General features: G+C 43.3%; 1 protein-coding gene and 1 pseudogene across 6 annotated transcripts in view; one reads left to right on the top strand and one right to left on the bottom strand.

The window, feature by feature from the left end:
• Positions 1 to 20,522, bottom strand: part of HLCS (holocarboxylase synthetase) — a 177,888-nt gene that overhangs the window by 92,346 nt on the left and 65,020 nt on the right. The gene's annotated exons all lie outside the window — the stretch shown is intronic.
• On the top strand, positions 7,154 to 18,918 carry LOC107499282 (annotated as a pseudogene).

The raw sequence follows: 20,522 nt of genomic DNA, 5'->3' as shown, positions 1-20,522 counted from the left end.
TCCTCTCCATCACCCTCTCCCGTCTCAGGGCGCCCGCATCACTGGGGCCAGTTTCCCATGGGGGTTGTGAGCTTCTAATGCCCCCGAATCACCCGTCATTTGGCTAGAACATTCTTGTCTCTTGTTCTCGCGTGATCCCTCATCTGAGCTGGTCTTCCGACGTCTCTGCAAAACGCCTGTGAAACTCCCTGGCTTTTCACCATCGGTTTCTTGATCTGACCTCTCACCCCCATGTCTCACCCTGTGCACCCCACAGACACCCACATGGTCCACAAAAGGAGGGAGATCGGAGCAACAGCGGCCCTCTCGTTCTTTTGCTTAGTTGGACCGAAACTTCGAAGAAGCAGGAAGACTGAGGGTTGGAATCTTTACGTCTTGAAACGTGGTCTCAAAACAGCACGTGGAGGAGGGTGACTACACGGTGCTATGCCTTCCCTGTGTCACGCCTCATACCCTGCACGCATCATGAACTGCCTGCAGCACAGGCTGTACTGTGTGGAAAGGGCATCCAACTACGAACCCAGCATTATCCCTCAACCTCCTGAAGATAGTTTAGACTGAAATTGTGAGGACTTTAAACAAGGACTGTAAGTGGCCTCAAGGTGGGCTGCATGAACCACCGCTCCCAGGTGTGTGCCAGTGGAAGCCTCCAGCAGCAACGCCGCTCAAACGCGGGTGTTCTGGGAGATGGGGAAGACCGGCTAGCAATCCCCAGCTTCTCCATGGAGGCTAGTGGCTACCTGGGGACGAGGCTGACCCTGACCTGATCCTGCAGGTCACACATTTGCTCAACCCATATTCATCCAGAGCCCACTACGTGGCAGGTTTCAGGTCAGAATTGGCAGAACAAGAATGCACGGGTACCCTTGCAAGCGTGCACACATGTGCCCTACATGAAGCACGTGCTGGGGCAGGGGTTAATTTTTACTGAGCACCAGCTCTATCCCCAGCATCAAATTTAGTGTTCGATTTCATCTTATTCTGAGTAGACGTTATTATTCCTGATTTTTCAGATGAGGAAACCAAACAGAGAGTGGTCACATAACTTGCCCATCGTCACCCAGGTAGTAGTAAGTGGTGGAGCCTAACTCAAGCGAGAGTCATCACATTCCAAAGCCACGCCCTCTGGGAAGCCACGCCCTCTGGGAAGCCACGCCCCCAGGAGACCACGCCCTTCCCGGAAGTCATGCTGCCCCTTCCCCAAACTGGCCACTTGAGTCAAACTTTGAATTAATGACGTGGGAAGGGCCAGTCAGAAAGAGCTGCTGATGTTTCGTTGTTAATAAAACCCCATGTCCCAGTTTTACTTGGAGATATTCAAATTTCAAGCTATATTCAATTAAGAAAAAAGTACGCTATACCACTCATATTTATTTTTGTGTTAAGTCAAACAAACTAAGCCAAATTACGACGTTAGCTTTATTTTAGAAGGAACCGAGGCAGAAGAAACAGGCCACAAATGAAACGGAAAAATTATTTTTCTCTTAGACATTCACCTGATACGGGGATCATTGCATTTTCTGAACCACGTCTAGTTCGGACACGGCACATCTGGTAGGATAGACGCTGTGTATGAATGGAAACAAGGTTCGAGTAATAAATGTTTCCCAGTGTTAAAATAAACACCTCAGCAGTTCAGATTCTGGCCAGGCCATCTCTCCACAGTAGGAGGCACTTATCGACTTTAACACTTGGCTACTTGGAAATTATCACTCAATCAATTACCTTCCACATGGGTTTATTTTTACAGAGAGCTTCAATAAAATGAGTGTGAAAATAATTTAAACATATTCTATTCATTTTCTCAATTTTTCACCTCTCCCAATGGTGGATATGCTGACAGAAAAATTACTTCTTTTTATTTCCACAGACGTTTATGGAATGCTGACCAGGGTCCGTGCTCAGGGTTCGGAGACAGGATACGACAAAAAGAAATGAAATGTGGTCCCCTGTCATGAAGGAGCACATGTAGCCTACCTTCTAACACGGGCCGTGTCTCTGCGGCCCAAACGAAGGCAACTCTGAGGAGATTTCTGGACCCAACAACCCCCGTGGCCCTCCCCTTCTCCCCCGACCCCAAACCCTCGGCACTTCGTCCAGATAATTCGCCTGTGAGGGGCTGTTCTATGTGCGTGTTCAGGCTGCTCTCAGCTGCTTCCAGATGTGGAAATACACATTTTCATCAGAAGATGTTTACTACGTTTCATTTTTAAAGAATATCTACCTGTTAAATCACTTCTGACATATGCTTCTGAATTTCTCCATTACCTGTTGCTTTTTAAATAACAGCTTTATTAAGACAGAATTCAAATACCATTAATGCGCCTTTTAAAGTGGAGGATTCAGTGGTCTTAGTATATTCAGAGTTGGATAACCATCATTATTATCTGATTTGAGAGCATTCTCATCACCCCAAAAGGAACCCCTTACCCATCCATCAGCAATCACCCCCCATCTCTCCATCCTGGTGGACACTCATTTGCTTTTTCTCTCTATAGAGTTGTCCACTCTGGGCCTTTTACACAGATGAAACTGTATAATATGTGCTCTTTGTGTCTGGCTCCTTCCACTTAGCATAATGTTTTCACAGTTCATCCAGGCTGTAGCATGGATCAGCAACTCTGTTCCTTTTTTAAGGCTGAATAATATTCTACCATATGGACAGACTGCGGTTTGTGCACACATTCATCCACTGACCCATGTTCAGGTTGTTTGGCTACTGTGAATAGTGACACTATAAATATCTATGTGCAAGTTTTTTGGGGACATGTTTCGCTCCTCTTAGGTAGGTGTCCAGGAGTAGAATTGCTGGGTCACGTGGCATCTCCATGTTTCACCTTCTGAGGCCCCACTGGACTGTTTTCCAACACCACTGTAACATTTTACATTCCCACCAGCGGCGTGAGAGGGCTCCAACCTCTCCACATCCTCGCCAACACTTGTTACTATGTGGGGTTTTTGTGGGGTTTTTATTACAGCCATCTTAGTGGGTGTTCATTTGCATTTCCCTTATGGTTAATGACATCGAGCATCTTTTCACGTGCTTAGGAAAAGATCTGTTTCACCTCGCAAATTTTTCTAAGATGTTATGTATTCTTTCAAATTTCCCATGTTGCCCTTCCGGTTCAGCATCTCACCCTTTTGTTCTCTGAAGTTTGCTTGTCTGCCTTCCTAGTCGGGGCTTGGGTGACTGTCCTGCTCACACATGGCTGGCAAGCCTTACAGAGCCCCTAACTCAGCTTTCAGACCTGGAAGGGGACGAAAGAACCTCTAATCAAGCACTTATACATCTGACAGACTGGAGAAGGAAGCAGACAAAGGCCCCCTGGCTTTGCCAAACGGAAAGCAGTTCCGTGACGGCTGGCGTGAACCCCGAGGTCTCCAGACTCTTCTTTCCACCAAGCCAAACCACGTCCCTAAATCGACACTGGCCATTTCTTAACTGCCACACGTTCCCCAAATCCCATGAGCTAAAATGAACATAGAATCCTAACTGCGAGGGCCCAGTATGTGCCCAGGCCCAGCGCGGCGCCGGTAGAACCCTCACCCTGCACAGTCCGTGGGGCGACGAGGCACACAGGTGCCGGTGTGAGGCAGAGACGCGGGAAGTTGGAGGGGGAGCCGCTGACTCTACCCGGAGAGGCGAATGGAGAGTCCAGGGTACAGACTGACGGCGGTGGTCCAGCGGGAAAGAATCTGATGGAAATGATGGGGAAAACATTCGGGCCGTGGGAACAGCACATTCTAAGACCCACTTAGAGGAAACAGCAGGTGTTTACTGAAACTGAAAGAGAGAGTATCAGGGTCACGGGCAGGGGCAGGGGCAGGGGCAGACCCAAGGCTGGGAGAAACGGTTAGAGCCAAGTGACTGAGTATCCCCTGGCATGCTAAGGGTTGGGGTTTTATAGATCAGGAAATAAAGGTGAAGCCTATGGGTTTTTGAGAAAGAAGGAGCTTAGCCATCTTTGCAGTTAAAGAGTGACAATGTCCTTGAACATCATACAGATCGATTTTTTGTCGACCAAGTTACTAAAACTGAAGATTACAGTAAAAACAACACCTGGACTTGTTCAAGATCTTCTTTGTCTTATTTCTTCTTGGAGAAGTTTTGATGCTCAAGAACCAATAGTCCATCTCAGCCCCATCATGGCTTAAGAAATGGGACCATGCTGTGTGGAATTCTGTGCCCCAAAGCCATGGTCCTCAAAACTTTGGCTTGCATATCCCCTAAAAAAAATTGCGGGAAACTATGAAAGCCTTATATATTTGTAAGTTGACATACAAAGTTTTTCAGCATAAGTTTGGATGGTTGCTAAGGATGAAATTTCTGGCTTATGGTAGACATTGATATTTTAAATAACACTATTGTATTACTCTTTTAAATGAATTCAAAGGAGTCAAGGTATGATAGAAATGTGTTACTCATTATCATCTATTTTAAAAGTACATGAACAAAGTTTAATCAGAAATTTTCATCCCTTTTTCTCCTTTAATAAAATTCCATTTCACCCCTAAAATCTCATCCTAACATAATAATTTTATACTTGAAAGTCTTAACCGCCCTGTTTTATAGTCTATAATAAAAATACTATGTAAAAATTGACACTTTCCTATGACCATAAAGCTCTAAGTATTAAATGTTTTTAGTGTGGGTTGATTTATAGTTACAATTATCAACAGTACAGAATTGATAAAATATAAATGTTTCAAATTTTGATGAAAATATCGCACATAAAAACTTGAAATCCATTGGACATGCATCTCTTAATAAGATGAATGGGTCTTTTTTTAGATTGGATCCATGGATGAATATTACTTATTGCTAGAATGAGACAGCAGTCAATGTCAATTCTGTTCCGACTTTCCATTTTTACAGATGTAAACACTGGAAAGCCTTGTTCACATACATAAGTACAGAGAAACAAGAGTTTCATCATAGCAATGGCACTCAATTCTTTAAACTCCTTCCAACATATTTGCCAAAACTCACACCCTTATCTATCATCGAAAGCCTTTTTAATGACCTGTCAGCTGACGGATGGGTTGGGCCCTTCAATTTCATCTGAAGAACGGCCAGCGTGCGAAAGGAGCGGCTAGTGTCGTTCAGTTTCTACACCAATATTTCACACTGTCCTTTTGTTCGCCACCCCAGAGGTTGCTCCGTCTCAGACAAGGCTCCATCCACGATCAGGCTCGGGATGGGGGGTGAATGGGGGCGAATGTGAAGGGGGGTGTCGGAGGGTGAGAGGATGGGACAGGCCTGATGCCACCACAGGCATGTGCTCGAGCGATCGGGTTCAGAAAAGATTCATATGAAGGCTGAGGGTCTGAAAAAGAAGTCGCTCCCCATACACGTCCCCTAAAGGCGCACGCTTGCAGACTCCGGGTCTGCCGCTCCAGTGACACCTTGAAATGGAGGCTCCGTTCCTACTGACGCCAAGGAAGGACAGGGAAGGAGGAATGAGGCAAAGATGGAAACAATGCAAAATGTGAGAAAAGGAAAAAAAAAAAAAAAAGGAGAAAAAAATTTGTTTAAAGAGAGTAGCTCTACAAATTAGAACGCGGCCTCTTGGAACAAAGTCCATCAAATTAACTCTATCTGTTCAACAATTCCCTGCTCTGCTTCCGCTTCCCCCTAAAGGCACTCACAGAATCGCTTCAGTCTTTGCACGTGGGGTCGTCATGTCAACCCAAGGTTTTCCAAACGAACAGTAAAATGTGATAGAAGATTCTGAACATTCCACCACCAGTGATCCTTACTATTCTGACATGGTCTAATAACCCAGAACGGTTCCCCTATCATGTGCACTTTACGTGACATCAGCTACCACACAAGTTTTTAATACACAGCAAGCAGGTGGCCCTCGCGAGTTCTCTTATACCTCACATCTGGTATTATGGTCCATATAAGGTGCTGAGTCCGATTTTTTAATAAAAACATGGCCTGAGCTTGTAAAAGTTCAAGTAAAATATATCTCTAAAACTGCTGTATTTAATTTCCAGTCATGAAAGTCTAAAATTATTGTAAAATAATACTCAACCTTTTTCATAGATCCGTTCAATGAAGCTTAAAACTACTCGCCTTTCAGAAAGGAAAAGAGCTTCATAACTAACAGCTTCTTGAATTCACATGTGCTGTCTTACTTTTGTGAACCTGAATTGCATAAATTTTATAACCTTTCAATCTGGACAAAATTAGTTTGGTTAGCAGTACAGAGTAATAATAATACATTTAAGTTTCTGGATGGTGGGCGGGGGAGAGGCTGGCAGAAATGCTGAAAATTAAATTAAATCAATAACCTGAGACTGAAAGAATTCATCTTTTTTTTCATAAATGAAATTTAAGACACACTAGGAAATAAATATATCAACAGACACATAGATGATTATGAACATTATCTTGTTATCAATGAAATAACCACTTCGACCATGTTATTTTTTATCATTATTATACTTTACAAGAGGTTGGTATAAAAATGTGTCTACAAAAATAGTACAGATTTGTGCAAGTTTAAACTTACAATCATGTTAATCAAAAGGCGGCTTTCATTTCCTTCAAATAATTCGGTTTCACCTTTAACCATCATCTTCAACCACAGATTTTTAAATTGTTACTCAATTAAGTTACCTAGTAAAATAGTATTAGATGCTGACTGTAAAACAGAGCCAAGAACTTGAGTAGTTTTTTTAAAAAGTCTTCTGCTCTAATGAACCTACTCAAAAATAAATATTTCTCCAAAGAACTTTCATCCTAGTGTTTCGTTTTTCTTTTCTGGGAAAGAGAGAAGGGTGGTTATCCTCCCTTGCCATCGGAATTAAAATGCAAGAATCAGCCCACACACCATTGTGAGCAAACAGGTCCTCTCAAAGCCCAAGTGAAAACTGGTGTGCCCACTCGGTCTGGTGGGCAGTTTAACAAAGGCTGTTTAAACTAAAGACACCTCCCTGCCACCCGGGTCCTACAGGAGGGAAACATGGCTCGTGAGTGGCACAGCCACTGCAGCACTGACTCTAAAAGCAAATGGTGGGAACCCGCTAACCATCCACGATGAAGGAAATGGCTCGGTGATCAGTGGTATGTTCTTACTGCGGAATATTATGCAGCAGTTGAAAAGGATGAGCTAGGTGGATATGCCGTAACAGGGAAGTCGCCATGACGCATGGGTGAATGACAGATAATATAATGCAGTGGAGTAAGCACAGAGAGCAGTCCCCCCAAATCCATCCTCTCCTCCTCCTTGGCTGTACCAGGCAGGTCCTCGCCCCCTCCTTCCAGCTGGGCTGGCCAGGACCAGGCTCTTGCCCATGGAAGGTGAGTGTGCATCACCCCAGCCTCACTTGTCTAAGAGAAAATCCCTAGCCCTCGACTTCCACCCTTCTGTCCTTCCTGCTGAGTGAAACCGCAATGAGCAGACTACCTAGGAAGCCACAGGTTAAGGACTGTGGCTGTCCAGTGACCTGGACTCCTTATCCTGAACTATCGCATGAGACCTACATGCCTCTCTTTTAAAGCCAAAGTATTGCTGGATCTCTTGCTATTTAGCAACTTCTGTTTCAATACAGAAACATACACTAAGACGCCTGTTATATAATTCTATATAAAAAGGTCCTTGAAGAAGAAAGATCAACGGCCCAACAGTGACTGCAGAGGTAGGAATAAAGAATGGGAAGGGTGGGGGCAAAGGAGAGAAACGAGATTGGGGTGAACATTAAAATTAGTTGTAATTTTTAATTTTATGACAGGAAAAAATGTTCATGTATTACTTGTACCATTGAAAGCTGATAACGACCTATAGGGTATTATGATTTTGAGTACCGATTCCACTGCTCCTCTAAAGGCTGCATTGAGCTTGTATTTTGATTCTAATGCAACCCTGGTCAAAGTGTCCTGCCACGAGGAAGAAAGAAAATGACAACCGAAATATAAATTGTGAAGAAAAAAAAAAAAAAGGTATCAAGGGCGGTATCAAGAGAACACTGCCTGCCTGCCTGCCTGCCGCCCACACCGTCCACAGGGGATGACGATCGTCTAGCACAGCCAGAGGACCCTGTCTCAAGGGGTCGTGGACAGTGCACCTCTACCTCGCCTTCTCCAGACCTGGGGAGCACTGGGCTTGGCTGGCAGTTGGGGCGAAGGGCCAGGGGTGCCCGCCTCGGTCTCCCGACGGCGGCGAGTTTACAGCGGCACTTCCCCTCTCTGGGCTTCAGTTTCTTTCCGTGAAAAATCAAGAGACTGGACAGGCTGTGTCTGCGTTCGAACTCCCCAGAGTCAAGCCTCAGCTGGAATGTTCTAACGGAAAAATGACAACTTTCTTTTTCTTTTTTAATAATCTGAGTCAATTTATTACGAGGAAGATATTTAATTTCACATGAGTTTCTTTCAGTGGTCTCTTGCTATGCCAGAAAAGAGATTTTCATTTTCAAATCTCATTTTTTTTCCTACAGATGACCCATGCAAACTGTGTTGTGTCTTCAAAACATCCTTTTCTTTAAAAAAAAAAAAAAAAAAAAAGCACTGTGAGAGTGTAAGACATACTTAAGAAGTTTCATGATACTCAGAGGAAAAAAAATTTACCTTTGGATAATTCTCATCTTTACCAGATTCACTTAGTCTTAGTACATTCTCCACCCATAAGAAAGTGTTCTTCTGAAGCCATACCCTTATTTTGTTAATTAGTCCCTTTCTATTTGCTGACCCCCCTAATGCTGGGTTTATATCAGCCAAGTTAAAACCTCGCTCTCAGAACTCCCACACCACCTCAGGGATGACACCTGGCGTCCTTCCCAACCAGGATCATTTTATGAACAATCAGGGCACTTAATTTCTGGAGAGACCCTCCACCGTTGCTTAGCAGTGTCCTAGGAGTGGGACAGGGCTGGGAATACAGCAGAGAACCACCTTTCAAACAAAACCCGTGAACCCGGGCTACCGCGCCCCCAGACTGCAAAGGATCTGAAGAGTTAAAGTTGTTGCCGCGATTTAAAAATTCATTCCACGCCACGGTGCGTGTGCTTTTCATTTAAGGGACTTCAGACGTTGATCCTGAAAGGCTGTCAGGGGCAAGACGGTGGCTGCTTTTCGCCCCAGCACTGCAGCCAGGAGCACAGCCAGGCCGCCACCCGCCGGCACGCAAACCGGGCAGCTCCCCGGGGCGGCTCCCAGCGCAGCTCCTCCGAGGACCACGTGTCTCGCCAGCAGCACTTCACCTTCTTAGGACCGCAGAGGGGCCGGGGAGGAGTCGGAGAGAGGTACGTGCGAGTTCTCATCAGCGGGGCCCCAACACCGTCTTGACAATTGCTCTCACGGCGACTAGCAATTAACTCACTATTTTGATTAGTTATTACAGGGATTTTTCACCTATATGAGCACGTTTCTCCTCCCCATTTCCTAAAATATAATCGTTCATTAATAATTTAAAAACTAGGTTATCAATAAAGAGAAAGAAGCTGCATCATGACCTATGTCGTCATTCCATTGGTTATTGGTAAATTTGTTAAATTTGGAGATATGAGGGTTTTCAACTCGGTCTTCTTACCGGAGGTCACTGACAGGGAATTGTACTGGAATGTGTAAATGGGAAGTCTTGGGGGTGGGGTGCTTCAGGAAAAAATATCATATTAGAAAAACTATCTTAAGGACTAGTTAACAGGAAGAATGAGCAATAAAATGAGGAGGGAGAGCGATCAAAGCCTAAAATCCAAACTCGAAAAGAAGCCGGCTAACTGCTCACAGGTCCACCATGACTGCTGCAAAGAACCTGGGCAGAAGGCTCTGAAAAACAGTATCTTAGGAGAAAGAGATTTGGGCGCCTGCCCCCTGCCCCAACCTCCGAGAGGCTCCTTTGAGCGATTAGGAGGTAAAATCACTTCGGTTCCATCACAATATACAGCCACAAAAATGTTTTAAATAATGAGAATGCTGCTAATTAACATCCCCTCTTTTTAACAGGAGGCAAAACGCTTTGCTACAACCCTGGGCCTGTGCCCAGCAGGGAGCCTCCAGTCCACACACACTTGTAAAGGCCCCGACAAGCAGGCTGGACGATATGAGGTGTGAGAAATGAAAACTTTACGTGCAGACAAATTTAGATTTTTAAAATATTTTCACTAGGGGCATAAATAAAGAGAAACTAGGCCACTGGGATTTCAGAAAACGAGAATACAGACTGTGATTTTTGTTTTAAATTTTAGTACTCAGAATACCCAATACCTAAGGAGTAAATAATCCAGCAAGTCACCAAAAGTAACACTTCAGTTTGAACTTAATACTTTTCATATACTTTACCCTGTTTTGTTCAAGGAGGGAGAGAAAATTGTGCACTTCAGTAAAAGAAAGACCATTCCTTTTATGATGCAGCCTTCGCATCCATAAATACCCAGGGCTACCAAAAGACTTGAAATCCAATTCCTGTAAATTTAAATAATTTTTTAAGATCTTCCACAGCTGATTACTTGTAAAAATACTGACACATTATAGCAAGGCTGAATTTAAGAGTGAAATTACCCACCACCTAAATTCCAACATTAATATTCTATTGTATTTGCTTCAGTACATATCTACCAATCCATCTATCCATCTGCTTATTGCTATATGCACTTCAACATAAAGTACAGTATTCTCTCCCTTTATACTGAAGCCTGAATACCATTCAACTAGAGTTTAATATTTTAGTATTTATGTAAAATTTACCTGTGGTGTTATCCTAAGAGCTCTAGAATTTGACAAATGCATTCACTTTTGCTACCAAAACCCCTAACAAAATAAATAACATTATCACTCAGAAGGTTCACCGTGGCCCTTCCCTGGTGACCTCCACCCCCACCCTCGAGATGACCACTCTGATTTCCTCCCATTGTAGATCAGATATGCCTGTTCCAAAACTTCATGAAATGGAACCATACAGTATGCACTATTTTATTGAAAGTTTTTTTTCACTCTGCGTAAAGTTGTGGAGGTTTGTACATGTTGTTGGATGCATCAGTAAGTTCATTCCTTTTTACTGTTCAGCAGCGTTCAAAGTATGAATCGCTACATGTATCCATTCACCTGTTGATGGACACCTGAGTCGTTTCTAGATTTTGGCTATTGCAAATAAAGCTGCTCTCAACACTGAGGTACAAGTCCTTGTATAGACACATATTTTCATTTATTTTGGGTAAATAACTCTCAGTAGGATTGCTGAGTTGGAAGGGAGATACATGTTTACTTTTATAAGAAAATGCCACACTGGTTTTTTCAAAGTGGTTGTACCATTTTATATTCTCACCAACAACGTAATGTTTGGAAACTGTGGTTGTTCCACATCCTCACTAATATTTGGTGCAGTCAGACTTCTTTTCAGCTAATCTAGTAGCTGTGTAGCAGTATTTCACTGTACTTTTAATCTGTATTTTCCCGAAGACGGTAACTGTTAAGGACCTTTTTGTGTGCTTGTTTGGTTGCTAGCATTCTTATTTTGTGATGTGTTGGTCATATGTTTTAATTGGGCTATTTGTCATTTTACTACTGAGTTGTAGAAGTTCTTTATATGTCGTAGATGTCAGTTTTTTGTCGGATATACGTTTTGCAAACATTCTCTCTCAGTGTGTGGCTTGTCTATTCGTTTTTCAAATTGGTATCTTTTGGTATGCAGAATATTTTAATTTTTAGGAAGTCTAAAAATTTATCGATTTTTTTTCTTTTATGGTTATTGCTTTCTGTAACCAGTTTATGAAAACTTTGCCCACTTCCAAGTCATGAAGATACCTTATTTTCCATCATAAGCATTATAATTTTAGCTTTTATATTTAGGTCTACGATCCATCTCAAATCAGTTGTATGAGCTGAGGTAGGGGTCAAGATTCATTTATGTTCCTATACGGAGCATATATCTAGTTATTCCAGGGCCATTTCTTGATTTCCCTTTCTCCACTAGAGTGCTGTAACACCTGTCTCAAAAATCGAATGGTCAACTAAGGCAAGTCTATTTCTGGATATTCTGTTCATCTGATCAATTTTTTGTTCATATCAACCTCAGACAGCTTTATCACAGTATTTGAGCAAGTCTTAAAAAAAGTCTTAAAAAATTATTTCTCTACTGTAGGACTCTTGCATTTTTATGTAAATTCTATGTAACTTTCAGAATAAGCTTATATGTTTCTACTAAAACTCCTGCTATGGTTTTAATTGAACTTAAATTGAACGCAGGAATCAATTTAAAGCAAACAGAAATCTTATTATTGAGTCTTCTGACCCATGATCACAGTACTCTATCTAGTCTTTAATTTTAAAATATTTTCTGATTTTTCTTGTGTTAGGTAAATATACATCTATAATAATTATATCTTTCCAACGGCCTGAACTTTTTATGATTATGAAATAACCCCTCTTTACCTTTTGCAATTCTTTGTCTTGAAGTCTACTTTATTGGATGTTAAAGTCACTGCAGCCTTCTTAAGCTTATTGTTTGCGTGGTAAATCCTTTTACTTCTAACTCTAACCTATATGTGTCTTTATACCTAAAATGTGTCTTAAAGAGAACACATACTCAGGTTTTGCTTTGTGTACATATATACATACCCATTCTGACATTCTCTGCCTTTCCACTACAGTGCTTAGTCCATTATCGTTTCCTGTAATTATTAGTAAGGCTAAATCTGGTCTATCATTCTGCTCACTTTTGTTTTTTTCTTTCTATCTTTTGTTTCTCAGTTCCTTTTTTCTGTTCCTTTTTTCTGTCTTTTTTTGGACTGTTTGGATATTTTAGTTTATCTATTGGCTTTTTAGCTATATCTCATGTTTTTAGTGATTAGGGATTCAAATACCTATGCTTAGTTTATACATCTACTGAGTTTATACCATTTCACATCAGATATTTAAATATTGTGCTCATATAGGTCAATCTACCACCTCTCCACTGTCCTTTATGCTAATTGTCATATGTATCACATCAACAAACACAGGATTATGCAAGACAATGTTATAATATTTGCTTTAAACAGTCATATATTCTAAGGAAATAAAGTGGGAGAAAGTATTTTAAATTTCCGATATTTGTCATTTCATTCCTTCCTAAAAATCCAAGTTTCCACCTGGTGTATTTATTTCTCATCACCTTTTGGAACACCCTTTGGTGTTTCTTCCCAGCAGATCTGTACTATGACCACTTGTCTTCGTGTTCTTTTATCTGAAAATGCATTTTACCTTCATTGTTGAAGCATAGTTTTGCTGGGTATAGAATTCTGGGCTGACAAGTTGTTTTTTTTTTTTTTCCTTTGAGCCTTTTAAAAATGTTGTTTACTCTCTTGTTTACTTCCATAATTTATGATGAGAAAGCTGTGGCCATTCAATTCGGAGTTTCTCTGTGTGTAAAGTGTTGTTTTCCTCTGGTTACTTTCAGTATTGTCCCCTTATCTTTGGTCTTTAACAGTCTGACTACGGATGTGCCAAGGCCTATTTTCATTATATTTATTCGCTAGGGGTTTGCTAAAGTTCCTCAACGTATCAATGTATGTCTTTCTCCAGGCTGGGGGATGATTTAGCCATTAATTCCTCAAATAGTTTTTTATGACCCATTCTCTCTTCTCCTTCTGGGAGTCCAATTATACACATACTAGACATTTTGATATCATCCCATAGGTTCTTGAGCCTCAATTTATTTTTTCAATCATCTTCTCTTTTCTCCAAACTGAATAACTATCTTTGATCTATTTTCAAGTTTACGGAACTTGAGAACATGGGGAAATGTAATTTATTATGGCTCATCTTTGAAAAGTTATTGTGAATTAGACAAGCTAAAGGAAATGTGCCATTCTGATTTTCAAAGGAAACTGTACTAACTAAAGATGTCCTTTCCCAGTTGAAATTCAAGGAAATAAGAAAAGTACTACTAATGAGCACCAGTACAGTAAGGAACTATACTGGTACTTTCCTATATACCTTTCTATTTAATCCAGATCCCAAGCCATTAATACAGGTACTAACTGTCCATATTTTGCAGACAATAGTACAGAGGAACAAACAAGTTATGTAACTTGTCCTGCTAGGATTTCAGCAAAGCATCTGTTGAAGGTATTATAGTATTAGGGGCTAAGAAGGCTCTTGAGACAACAAATCTTTCTAACAATGCTTCTACCATTTAACTCTTTATGTGGCTCTGTTCAAGCTATTTCAACTGTCTAAGCGATAGCTCCCTCATCTCTTAAAACACAGGAACTATAAAGGTACCTATCTCATGGAGTTTTGGTAAAGACTGAATGGGGAAAATACACATAACGCACAGTACCTGCCACATAGTAAATGCCGGATTAGTTTTAACTATTAGTATTAAGGCATGACATCTCTCTGGGCAAAAGATGAAATAATGTGAGATAACTGTGTAATAGTGATTAACATAATATGAAATATGAATAAGGACAAATATTATTAGCCTCATTCTGTTCTATCAAGGTCTGCTTGTTTTATAATTTTCCAATTATCTTCTAGAAAAAATATTGTAATGGGTCACTAAAGAATTATACAGAACTGCTATCTCAAAAAATAAATATACTTATTATTTATAATTGGTACTGGATATTGGAAATTACAAGATTGTATTCACAGGAAATTGCTTAAATAAGTTATAGTCGAACTACATGCACCTAATAAAAGAAGTGTTTTTAGCAAAGCATTTGAAGTGCTTGTTTTGTTGTGGAAAAGAGCCAAAATCAGACCAGCGAGAAACTAAGTAGCATTCAGAGAGTTGGAGAACTCAGGTTTATTATGTGCGGACCTAGAGGAGCTAGTGCTTTGAAGATCTGGTCCTTATATAGACCATTTTGGCACAGCCTGATTGGGTAATTTGAATTCAGGAGCTACAAAGCAGTGGGGGTTGCTATGGTTGCAGGTAGTTACTATGGGCTACCAGCAGTTACAAAGTGTTCCAAAGTTAGGGATTGCTGGAGGGCACAAACAGTTACATTTGTTGCTTAGACAGAATAAGCAAAGGGAAGGTGAGTCTTTAGTCAATTTCAAGTACAGCCCATGCCACAAGCATATTTACAGGAGCAGGACAGAGAGCTGATTAGCCTTTTACATGAAAATTCCTCTTCAGTTTCATATACAATACAATCACAATTTTACATATGTTGTACAGGAGGAAAAAAGACTAGAAGGAAATACATCAAAAGATTAACATGATCTTTTATAAGTGGTGGGATTATATTTTCATTTCCTTTTTATTCATTGCTACATCTCCAAGTTTCCTATAATTGACAAAAATCTTCCTAAAACTGAAAACTATTTTGAGAAAAATAAATTTGAGTAGTTTTATATGCCCCAACTGGCTTTATATCAAGGCTTTTGGTCCTTTGGATTTAAAGTTTTGACCTCGAATATGGGATTTGAAAAAATGTTTATTACTGAAGATGCTCAGAGAAGAGAATATGGGGATAAGAGAGGACATAAATATCCATCTTACTAATTAACTGATCGTAACTATCATGTAGGAGTAAGTTAAACTTCGTCTATTTGGATCCATGCCCAGATTTCTTTTTTGGAACGGAACAGGTGACAAGGACCTATCCGGGGGAGAGAGTGCTCTCCTAACATAATTGTAACGAGCTACCTTGAATTACAAGAGGTCGATATATATTTGTCAGCTGAACAAATAGCAGGAAGTTGCTCACCACCTGGGTGCCCAGACACACCCACACAGTGCAGAGGGCATTTGGGCATGAGCGGGTGACCGGCATTCTAGGTACCACGCACATCTCAGAGGCTATGAGACTTCTGGGTACACGCTGTTTATCTGATTTGGGGTTTAGCAGATGCGAAAGCCTTCATTCTACCCCAATTATGAGAACATCATGCTGGAAATTCTGGGTCTGCTTCATGACAATTTTGCAGACACCACAGTAAAAAAAGAAAACGTGACATTATAATGGTGCTCTATCTCCACTGGTCTCGGGCGAAAGCTCCAAGGCCGCCTCTGATGACTATGAACAGGTGGGAGGCACTTCCACTTTACGTAAAAAGAACAGAAGGGGAGACAAAACCAAAAACTTACGAAAACAAAAACAGCTTCTTGTAAGACGAGCCCCACATCGGAATCCTGGTCGGCAAGCGACTCGAACTGTACCACCCCACAGACGCCAGAGCATGTGACAGATCAAACTACGTTTCATTTTGTTTAAGTGGAGAAGAAAGAAGTTGCCACGGGATGTTTCCAGAAGTAGGAAGGGCACTGAAGGGTTACAAATAAAAAACTCCAGGGAAGCAGGGAGAAAGCCATGGCTTGCATAAGTCCTCGACCTCGAACTCTCCACCCATGACCAAGCCCATGTAACCAGACTCCCATTCACAACATGGGGATTCCACACGCCCTCGGTTAACGACCCCAGCAAGCTTCGCTGCAGCCCCAAGATCTAAAATGCTGGCCAAGACCTTGCGCAAGATATTTCATACCGGCCTGAACCCCCAACCCCCACAACCCACTGCCTTCGACCTTCTTCGCCCTCCCAGGACACTCAGGGATCTGTGAACGAGGGCGCTCCCCACGGCGGCTGAGTCTACTACTCCAAGGTGTCGCCCTCTACTGGATTCTGAGTGCTTGAGTTGGAAGCTCTTCCCGCAGAGATTGTTCCTCTCCAGTATCATTCATCTCTACTTAGAGACATCTGAATAACCACCTGGATCATGGCCCCTCTCCCAAGGCAACAGCTGCTCATTAGCGCACCAGCGGCATGGGGCCCGCACAGGTGTCCCTGGGTTCCAGGAGGAACCAGGGACTTGGCCCTCATTACTGTTAGTCTCGGAAAGTCACAGAACACTGAACGGTGCTCAGTTTTATAAACAATGTGCATACAGCTTTCAAATGACACCTAACAACCAAGAAACACGTCGTATTCCATTTTGATTGTACAGGAGGTAGAAAAGAATCTACCCTGGAACAGATAAACTTAAATCCCCACTGCCTTAGATCCTCTTGGAACAAGGGAAGGTATAAAAAAGAAAGAGTCCAGGAACGGGGCAGGGGGCTCGGTGCAGGGTGGCGACGTGAGACGGTGGCCGCCCCCTCCGGAGCCAGCCGTCGTCAGCTGAGCAATATGGGAGCCGGCCGCGTCCGCCTCCAGCTAGAGCGAGGGTGGCTGTGTGACTGCGGCCCCTAGTAGCTGAAACAGCTGCAGCAAACGGTACCCTCCGTGCACGGGGCCTGGACAGCTGTTCTCTATAGATCGCCACCTGCAGGAACCACCAGGAGACTCCCAAACACCCGTGCGATGCCTCCTCTGGGGGGAGGTGCTCCCGGCTGGACATCTACGCAGGACCGGCACAGCCCATCCTCAGGCACCTGCTGGAAGGGCAGAACGGCGGTGTGCTTGCCGCCTGCAGGGCCCACAGCGGCGGGGAAGACGCACACAATGCTGGGCAGCCCAGAGCAACCTGGAGTGATTCCCCAGGCTCTCGTGGGCCTCCTACGGCTCACCAGGGAGGAGGGCGCTGAGGGTCGGCCACGGACCCTCTCTGTCTCCATGTCTTTACTTAGAGATCTACCAGGAAAAGGCATCAGACCTCATGGACCCTGCACCAGGAGACCTGGTGAGCAGAGAAGACTGTGGAGGAACCATCCTGACCCTGGGCCTCACACAGAAGCCAATCACCAGCTTTGCTGATTTTGAGTGGCACTTCCTGCCAGCCAGTCGAAATCAGACCATAGGAGCTGCCCGGCCAATCAGCACTCCTCTCACAGGCACGTGGTGCTTCTGGTAAGGGGGATCAGCAGGAGGGGAAACTCTAGCTGATTGATTTGGCTGGCTCTGGGGACAACCTGACACATGAGCGACAAGGGCCTGTGGCTGAAGGAGAGCAGAGCCACCAACACTTCCCTCTTTGTGCTGGGCAAGGTGGTGGATGTGCAGCGCGCGGGCCTCCCTCACCTGTTGCAGGACTCTCTGCATGGTTCAGCCCACAGCATCCTCACTGCCAACACTGCCCCGGAGAGATGCTTCTACCTAGACACAGTCACCGCACTCAACTTTGCTGCCAGGTGCAAGGAGGTGATCGATCGACCTTTTACCTGTGAGAGCCTACAGCTTCATGTCTTGACACCTGTTACACTGTCTCAGAAAGGACAGCTCGGTCCTTCAGAGGCAAAGGAAACCCTAGGCCCTGAGGAAGAGGACACTGGGAATCCTGAGCCCCCAGCACTTCTAGCTCCCAGAAATTCAGCCCCCTACAGAAGCTAAGTAGCATGGACCCAGCCACGCTGGGGCGCCTCCTGAGCTTGGACCATTTGCTGGGATCCCAGGGAACCAGGGGACTCCTCTGCTGAGCACCCCGAGGCAAGAGCAGATGGTGCTCATGAAGACAGTGGAGGAAAAGGCTTGGAAGATTGAAAGGCTTAAGATGAAGCATTAAGAACTGGAAGCCAAGGCGCTGGCCCAGGAAGCTGTGGACCCGAAAGAGAGAGAAAACTGCTCTCCCACAATGTGCCAACCCCTTGCCCGCCACACAGTCAAGGCAGCTAAGCCCCTCAAGAAGGCTGTGGTGATTCCCCTACAACTAATACAGGATCAGGCAGCATCCCCAAATGCCGACATCCACATCCTGAAGAAAAGCAGCAAGAGAAAGCTGGAGGGCCTGGATGGCTCGGAGCCGTTGGAGAAGGCTGAGGTCTTTTGTTTTGGGAGCTACAGATCAGCCCAGAGCTACTGGTCCATGGGTGTCAGAAAATATTCGATCTGCTTCATGAAGGCTCAGCCTGGGATCTGTGCAGCCTGCAGTGCATCGGCCAAAAAAAGGCCCAGCTCAGCGTTGGCTGGAAGAAGCTCCACGGCCCCTTCAGCCAGGTGGAGGACCTGGAAGGCGTGAAAGTCACGTCGGAGAAATAGCTGGCGTGATTCCCGAAGGCGAACATCCCGGGTCTCGCTGCCGTGGGTCGGCGCTGTGGCCCTTCCTGACCACCGCTTCTCTGTTTTTTTTGTCCTACATTTAATATAAATACAGTTTCAACTCCATTGGAAAAAAATAAAAAGAAAAAAGAAAGAGTCCAGCCAACCAGTCAGCCTGCCATTAAGATATAACTGTCCCCAGTCGTCAGGGCCAGAGTGTCTTAGTTAGAAGGACGTTGGTCACCCCTGGCCAGTGGTCTTGATGCCCACGACCTGCAGAACCTGGGCTCTGAGAAGGCCTCCAGCCCCATTTTTACAGTGGGGTGCTTCATTTGAAAAGGGGCTTTATTGCTTTAAATAATTAAGCCACAGGTCTAGTTCAACCCTCTTGTTCTATAGACGAGGACACAGGCCCAGAGAGGGTGGATGAGTCTCCCTACATCACACAGCTGGTATGTCAGAAAGACACAGATCCGGTTATAGCCTAAGCTTCCAGAGTTGTCAACACCACCACCCCACTGTGCAGTTTCATTTTTAGGTAAATTCTATTCACACATAGTATCCAATTTTAAACTGTGCTAGCACCCAGGTGACCTCCGAAATCCAAGGGCAGGAAAAGACATAGTTCAGACCTCGCCACGATTCTTCCTCCAGCTCGTCTCCTCTCCCCTTCCCACGTCCCAGGAAAATGCTTCTCTTCCAGGCAATGACCTCATCATTTTCCTTCTCGCTAATTTGAATACTCTTGTGGGAGAACCAAACAAAGAATGAAAATGATGAATGACTCCTTGTGCAATGCAGGAAAAATGTGGCGTTTGGGATCTCAGAGTGACGGAATACCCCTCATGCAGAAACAGAACACGCTTCTCTGCAAAACAAAAAGCAGAAACTAGGGTATTTCAGAGCTCTGAGTGTGTTTGGCCAAATGGTAGGTGTGTAAAAGATCTTAAAGGGGCAGATGAAAGCAAATCAGCCCTCACCTCCAGAGCAGGTAAGTGTTTTATTTAAAAGAAAAACAGAAGTTGTTCTGAGTAAGTCCCAAAGCAGAGTCAGGGGAGAAATGGAAATGGGGAAGGGAAGTTGAGTATGGCGAAGAAAAAATATCTGCTCAATCATCCAACGCATATAAAGATTTGTACCAAAACGCCTTTTTTTTTTTTTTTAACCTAGAGCTCAGTATCTATCCCCTCACCACTTGTATGTGTATACAGGTGAGTGGTCATACTCGAATCACAGTGAACACGAAATCCTAAGAATATTTAACATTTTTCCACTTAGAAATTAACGCTCATTCATAAACTTAAATGGGTTTGTTTTGCATTTAGAGAAGTACTTTTTAATTGAAATGTATTTGATATACAACACTGCATAAATTTAAAGTGTAGATATTATTTTGATACGTTTACATATTATAATTACCATTGTAGTAATAACTGGCGCCTCTATACATTACATAATTATCATTTCTCTTTAGTGGTTAGATTGTCCCTTAACAAGTCTGATGATTCCAATATGATACTGTTGTCCATATTCACTATACCGGGTATGAATTAGAGCACTAGGACCTATTTTTAGGTAGAGCCCATTCTATTAAGCTTTGCTTAATTACGATTTACGGATACGTAAATCGTTTTCATCAACACTGAGGCAAGACCCTCCAGTAGCAAAAACAT

The sequence above is a fragment of the Rousettus aegyptiacus genome, unplaced genomic scaffold (assembly GCF_014176215.1).
Source record: "Rousettus aegyptiacus isolate mRouAeg1 unplaced genomic scaffold, mRouAeg1.p scaffold_m13_p_4, whole genome shotgun sequence".
In the NCBI taxonomy this organism is placed as follows: Eukaryota; Metazoa; Chordata; class Mammalia; order Chiroptera; family Pteropodidae; genus Rousettus; species Rousettus aegyptiacus.
Note: the sequence above shows the minus strand (reverse complement) of the source record. Positions and strands in the feature narration are given on the sequence as shown.